At 38.5% G+C, this 7,225-nt stretch overlaps 1 pseudogene; it reads right to left on the bottom strand.

Annotated features, from left to right (window-relative positions):
* Nucleotides 1-1,495: 1,495 nt before the first annotated feature.
* LOC101560986 lies at nucleotides 1,496-5,982 on the bottom strand (annotated as a pseudogene).
* Nucleotides 5,983-7,225: the final 1,243 nt, after the last annotated feature.

The raw sequence follows: 7,225 nt of genomic DNA, 5'->3' as shown, positions 1-7,225 counted from the left end.
TTGTGGAACCAGAGGATCATGCTCCCTAACAAAGAAGAGAAAACTAAGTCCGCGGTTAGGTAGCGTCAGAGTTAAGGATGAACTGCAGAGCAGAGGGCAGGATCACCAGAAGGCGATTTGGAAAAATGCATGTTGGACGCTAGAAGCTAGAAAACGCACCACAGAGGCACTAGCAGCGAGTTAGGTCAAGTCCCCCTTTCAGGCATTCAATGTACAGAATTTAGTTCTGTGACTTACACTGAGCCCTTCCAACTTCTGCTTTCTATTTCAAAGACTGGAGGGACTGTGTGGATGACACCTGCTCAGAGCTGAGATCACGAAGTATAAATCCGACATGCTCCAGCCTTCTTGAGGCTCTTATGGTAAAGAGGTTTAATCAGGGACGACAACTTTAAGTGACAAGTACTTAGTTACTAGGACAGCCAGAGTCAGTAGGCTTCCCAGGGCGCAAGCTGTTTTAAAACTGCCGGTCACATCCCGGAGGCGTGGCCAACAGGGGTTCACAGGGGAGGAAGGCGGGACCGTACTAGATTCCTTGGCAACCAAGGGCTGAGTGCGAAGGCGGAACTTTGAAAAATAATAGGCATGGGACCTAACCATTCCAGTGGCTGTGGCGCAGTGCGCAGGGCCTTAGGCGTGAGGCTGCTGGGCTAACCAGGTGGGAGCTAAAGGAGGTGTTGCCCTTGGTAAGGGCTATTTACTGGTGTGTAAGAAAGTGTTTCCATTTTTTTGTTTTTTAATTGTTGACTGATTTTTTTTTTTTTTTTTTGAAGGGTTTACAGGGTGTTCAGGGTCTCACTACTACATCTGACTCATAGTGAAGCCACCTGTTTACAGCCTCCCAAGAGCTGGGATTACAGGCACGCACCACCATGGCCAGTCTCAATTGCTGTCTCAACCAGGGGCGGGAGCCGGCCCTTCAGGCCCAGGAATTGAACCCCCAGCTATTACACCTGTGTTGATTTATTTATTGAATCAAAATTATGTATGAAACAGCAATCTCTGTACAGAAGGAGGTAATGTATCATAATATACAGTTATCAATAAAAAGTCTAGATGCAAATCACAATCATTATGAGTATATAATTTACGTTAAGACATTCTCCAAAGGTGATTTCTTTGACTATTTGTTTTTAGAGTCGTCTTTGAAGAATCTGGTAGTCACTTTCCCTCGCTTTCTGGTCCACTAAAATCAGTTGGCCAGATATAGCAATAGGAGATGACATTTTTTTTTTTCCTATTTTAGGGAAGGGTCTACAGGGTGTTCAGGGTCTCACTACTAGATCGGACTCGTAGTGATCTGCCTGTTTACAGCCTCCCAAGAGATGGGATTTCAGGCACGCGCCACCACGCCCAGTCTCAATCGAGGTCTCAGCGCTCCCTGGGGGTGAGGCTGGCACGGCAGGCCCAGGAATCAAACCCCTGGCCCCTGACCCTGCTTGCAGGCACTTTAATCCCCTGAGCTATTTGGCCAGCCCTGTGATGACATTTCATTTTTGTATAATTTTTGTTTCACTCTTTTTGGTTGAAATACAGTTTTCTTGCTTGAATCTAAATATGAATGCTTTAAAGAGCTCATTGTTTCAATTATCTTCCATGATTTTGATTGAAAAATTGTTAGAGAATGTAGCAAAAAGTCTCCAGATTTCAGGAGAGTCCCTTGTTTTTTCTGAATGGTTAAGTTTACACTAATTGAGGGTACCTAACTCCCTCCATAAAGAGTATGCTGTCTTAGATGATGAACATATAGAAATGTTTTGTTCCTCTTTGACAGAAGAATATCTGGTCTCTGAAATATGGAACTTAGCCTTTGCTTTGAGCGTAGCATTCTTTCATCCTCATATTTTATTGCGTCTTTCTCTGTTTCACTGCTCTTGCTCTTCCAGACCTTCGAAATCTTTACTGTCACTGATGCGGTACAACCGGGGTGTTTCGCTACTACTTTATTTGGCTGTAAAGTTGTAAACTGAATCCCTAATTCAGCTTTTGTAAATCAGGTACTTTGTTGATTTTCTGTTGACACTTTACAAGAATCAAAAACCACTGATCCATCCTCCACTACAATCCTAGAAATTTCAAAACTTGTTGAGGTTCTCTTTCAACCCTGGCAGAATCTGTTGAACCAACGTGTCTGGACTTCATCACCATGCTTTGCTTTTCTGTTTCTTAATGTGTTCTTTTTTTTAACTGTTCAGTTTCATTATCTCTGTATGATACTAAAGATCAGTGCTTTCAGTTGTATTTGGGGTGTGTTTTTTGTTTTTTTTTTGGTTTTGTTTTTTGGTTTTTTTTGGTATTGCCAAGGGATCGAACTCAGGACCTTGCACTTGCCAGGCGAGCACTTATTCCACTGAGCTATCTCCCTGGCCCTTTCAGCTTTATTTCCAAAGCAACAACCAACTAAATCTTGTTCTTCTCTTCTGAAGGTCACTATTTTTCTCTGCCAGCTATACAGTCAGTATTTCCACTTCATTTTGTTGCTTTAAACAATAGTCTCTGTCTTCAGCATATTTTTTCATCTCTTTGTCTTGTAGATTTTCAGCTTCTTTTGCTTGAGTGATAGGCATCATTTTTCTCCTATTTTTCTATCAACTTTATATTTCTGTTCAGATTCCTGCAATTTGTCTTGAAGTTTATTGAGCTTTTTTTTTTTTTATGTATTTAGTACAGTCTACAGGGTTTCACTACACAGATCGGACTAGTAGCGATTCTCCTATTTTCAGCCTCCTAAGCGCTGGGATTACAGGTGTGAGCCTCCACGCCCAGTCTCAATCGCCATCTCAGCGCGCCCCGGGGGTGAGGCCTGCTCAGCATACTGGGGATTGAAACGTGGACGCTGTGCTCTGTGTAAGTAGATGCTTTAGTTTGCTGAGCTATTTGGCTGTTCCGCTTACTGAGCTTTTTATGAAGTATATTTGTATCATCCTGAAGTTTTTTTATTTGACTTGAAATTATTTTTGGTTGCCAAGTCTTTGCATTTTTACATTTATCCAATTCTGTGACCAACAATTTTGCTTCCTCTAATTTAGCCTGAAGCACTTGATCTTATTCTTTTATGCTTTATTCTTATTCCTCCAGTGTTATCCACAGCTTTAATCATTTTCTCTGTAACATTTAGATATTTGCACACTGTATTATGTTGTGTATAGCTTCTCACTTCCTGATTACTTAACTGGTTCTTGAGCTGCTGGATGGTTTGCTGTTTTATGTGGATTTCCTGAGAACACAGGTTTTTCTTTTTCTCCAGTTTATTTTAGTTTTCAGTAATTTCTCCTCATCGTGCATTACAGAAACCTCTTCTGTATTTGCTTAATCTGATTTTGGACATCAGCCAATTTCTCTTTCAGCTCAGCATAATCTTTTCTCTGAAGATCTGCTATCATACTTTGGGCAAGAGCAGCACATAGGGGCTGGGGAGATAGCTCAGTAGAGTAAGTGCTTGCCTGGCAAGCACAAGGGTCTGAGTTCAATTCCTGTCTCAAAAAAAAAAAAAAAAAAAGAGCAAAGCATGCAGAGAGTTCATTCGATTTTTGGTTTTTGTCTGTTGGCTTTCTTCTTCTTTTAATTGAAATGAATATTTCAGATCCTACAAATTATTTAACTAGTGAACAATTTCTTTTCTTCAATTTAACTTTATTTGCACTTAAATCTTTGATGCTTTCAATAGAATCCTTAAAATTTGCTTGAAATTCCTTCAGATCTTTTTCTAGCTTTAAGATAACAAAATATCTTACTCTTTAGTTTTTCAATTTTTTGTGGTTCCTGGATCTGATGATATTTTTGGAGGACGCCTTCATGATTTTGTTACATTCTTTCTAAAGGGCTTCAGTACTAGAGTGGAAAGAACTTTCCCTCTGAATTCTTGACTATGATATTATTTACCCTGCTTACTTTCCAAAAACGTATTACTTGCAAGGTATAACTGTGCTTTTAGCAAATTCTCTGAGGACCATTTAACTGAGTCCTGAGCTTGAGCAAATCCACATCTGAGATCTGAGAAAATGAATCAAATGAATACAGTTCATGTGTTTTTGTCTGCAGTAATTTTATCTGTGAAATATTGCTTGTGATGTTTCTTGTAGCAACTTCCATCTTTTCTGACAATTTTATCATCTTTTCTTCATGTTCTTGATTTAGATTTCTCTGAACAGTTGGTTCAGCATAATTTGTTCGAATTTGTTAGAATGTTAACTTATACTTAAATGTAAACTCTTTTTTAGAAGGAAAGTTGTTCTGCAAACAATCTGTTCATTTAAATTTTCCTTCTCCTTTTCATTTTTAAGTTCATTCTCAACAATGAGTACAAATGTTTTCAGCTCTTTATTCTTTTCTTGTAAGACCCTGATATTGTCCCTACTCTTCTGAAAATGTCTGTTGCACTTCACTTTTCTTTTGGTCTTTGGTGATAAATTAATTAACAAGTGCAGGTCTCTTTAAGGCTCAATTTAGTATAGATAGAAACAAAAGACATGTTTCCATTTTAAAAACAACTAGTGAGCTATACTTGTGCATATGGGAGGGTATCAGTCTAGATACTAGTAGCTATTTTGTCAACCAAGAGTACCATCTCTTGAGAAACACTTTTTCCATTTATATAATTCACTTGTACAATTGTGTAATTCGTACAGGGATCACCATATACAGCACTTCAGGCCTCTTTCAGACAGCAGCGTTTGTGGGTGGATATGGGACACAGGTTGGTAGAACTGCTATTTATTCATATCTATTACTAGTTCAGTGTCTCTCATATAATTAGGTATGTGAGACTTGTTTAAAAATCAATAGATACAATCCTCTATTTCCTCCTTTGATGACACAAAAATCTCTACAGTCATCTGACTCTGCTGTAATAAAATCTTATCCCATTTTAGCAATTTCATGTAAGTTGATTTGAAATGCACATTACTCAGTTTTTTTTTAAATAAGTTTCAAATTTTGCTGATAGCTGTAACTACAGTTGCTTTTCTTTATCTCTGTTGCCACATGTACAAACTCTAAGGTTCTTGAGTTTTGCTCATTCACAAGGTTGTTGTCAGGTTTAGGCAGATAAGCTATATACATAAGTTTATTAATTATATTCTGAACAAATTTCTCTTGGTAGTTTTCACTCAGCATAAAATAGTCTAGGACCTCTCACATACCAATGTCTGTGTTCACCATTACTACTGCGTTGCTCAAAGGATCAAAGGGTAGGAGCTCAAAGGCAAACCCTGGGTGCAAGTGAGATCGTGTTGATAAAGTCCAGAACAAGTGACTCAGATCCCACAGTTCCTACAGTCTGAGTATTGGGCCAGACAGAGACCATTCTAATGTTCTTTTCATGGTTACTGACCAGCCTAAGAAGACCACAGTCCTGTTCCTAGAATAATTTCAGTGTGTTTGAGGAGTACCAACCTAGCATGTTTAAAAGAAAAAAGAAGTACAAGTATGTTTTTGTTATAAGAAATGGTGATGCAGGATGACTTTGCATTCTTGTATTAGTTAAAATCATTTTGGTTTTAAGTAACAGAAACTAACTCAAAGTAGCCTATGGAGGAAAAGAGTCATATTATAGAGAATGATGTTTAGTAGAACCAAAGAATAGAAATGCATATGGGGTTTAGAAGAGCCCAAACTTAGAGTCAGGAACTGAATAGAAGCTGAATTTCTTGCTCCAAATCTGCTTCTCTATACACATCTACCACGTACTTCCCTCTCTGTGTCTCTGACCCAAATGGCGGTCTCCTGAAAGTACTTCCCACAATGGGATTATCATGGCAGAGGCTGGATGCCCATGATTTGAGGCTGTGGTAGAAGGAAGGCATGTCCCTGAGTGGGACGACAGGAAAAGAAAAAAGTTGTATCCATAGGCTACTTAAATATACTGATTCTACCAAGTTAGTTTCCCATGCACAAAAATCACTTTCCATTACATTTCCTCACTGTCTGTTAATAGCACCATTAGTTTTTCTGCCTTACACATTTCAATTCTTCGTCTCTCATGTAGAGTCAATCAAAAGGTCATAATGATAATAAAAACATTAGTTTTTAACATATGGGTGAAAGTTTGTAATTAGATCAGGATTTGGAGTTGAACTAAAACTTGCTTTCATTACCACTAGCTACATGACCTTGGAAAAATTATTCTCAGAAGTATTTTGAGGGCCGGCCATATAACTCAGCAGATTAAAGCGCCTGCAAGCAGGCACAGGGGCTGGAGGTTCAATCCATTGGCTGGCCATTCCAGCCCGCCCCCAAGGGCACTGATGAGACAGCAATTGAGACTGGGCGTGGTGGCGCGAGTTTGTAATCCCAGCTCTTGGGAGTCTGTAAACAAGCGGATCACTATGAGTCAGATCTAGTAGTGAGACCCTGAACACCCTGTAGACCCTTCCCTAAAGTACAAAAAAATTTTTAAAAAAGTGTTTTGCCCAACTATAATGTGGGGACCTTATATTAATCTTATTGGATTGCTGGTTAAATTAATATATATGTGGAAAGCATTTAGCATCTTTTATATTAAATCAAGCACTAACTGTAAATACTGTGCTAAAGAGTTTTATTAATGTAAGTAATGATAAATACATTTATATAACTTAATTTTTTGTAGTTTATGAAACCTTTGGCCCAACTTTTTATCTAACATTCACAAAACCTTGAGAGACCAATAATGTCCCTGTATTAGAGACGGAGATATCAACAGAGAAATGAGAACACTGTTACGTGTAACTGTATAGAAGTTACTCCAGTTGTTATAACCTATGTAACCGGCTCCATTTTTGTAACTAGAACAGCTATTTTGTTATGTAAGTCTGTATGTTTCTGTTATAACCTATGTGATTGATTCCATTTTGTAACCAGAATAGCCATTCTATTATACACCTCTGTATGTTTCCACTGTAACTTTATTAATGAGGACTGTTTGGCATAAGCTGACAATTTAGACTTCATCTTTGTGGCTCAAGTTGTCCATCTGGCCTCTGAACACAGTTTTGTTAATGTTCAAAACATTCCTTTGTTCTGAGCCACAGATTGTTAAAAGCAGTCTATACAATGTTTCCTGTGATCAGCCTCATAGCCTAAGATAACTTTCTGTTCCAATTCCAAGGACAAGTCCCTGTTCACAATGTTTCTTGTGATCAGCCCCATAGCTTAAGGTAATAACTTTCTGTTCTAAGGATAACTCCCCGTTCCCCAAATTATCTCTGTATCTTTTTGTGACATCCTGTGATCAACACCATGCCAT

This window comes from Octodon degus, unplaced genomic scaffold (genome assembly GCF_000260255.1).
Source record: "Octodon degus isolate 3935 unplaced genomic scaffold, OctDeg1.0 scaffold00257, whole genome shotgun sequence".
Taxonomy (NCBI): Eukaryota; Metazoa; Chordata; class Mammalia; order Rodentia; family Octodontidae; genus Octodon; species Octodon degus.
Note: the sequence above shows the minus strand (reverse complement) of the source record. Positions and strands in the feature narration are given on the sequence as shown.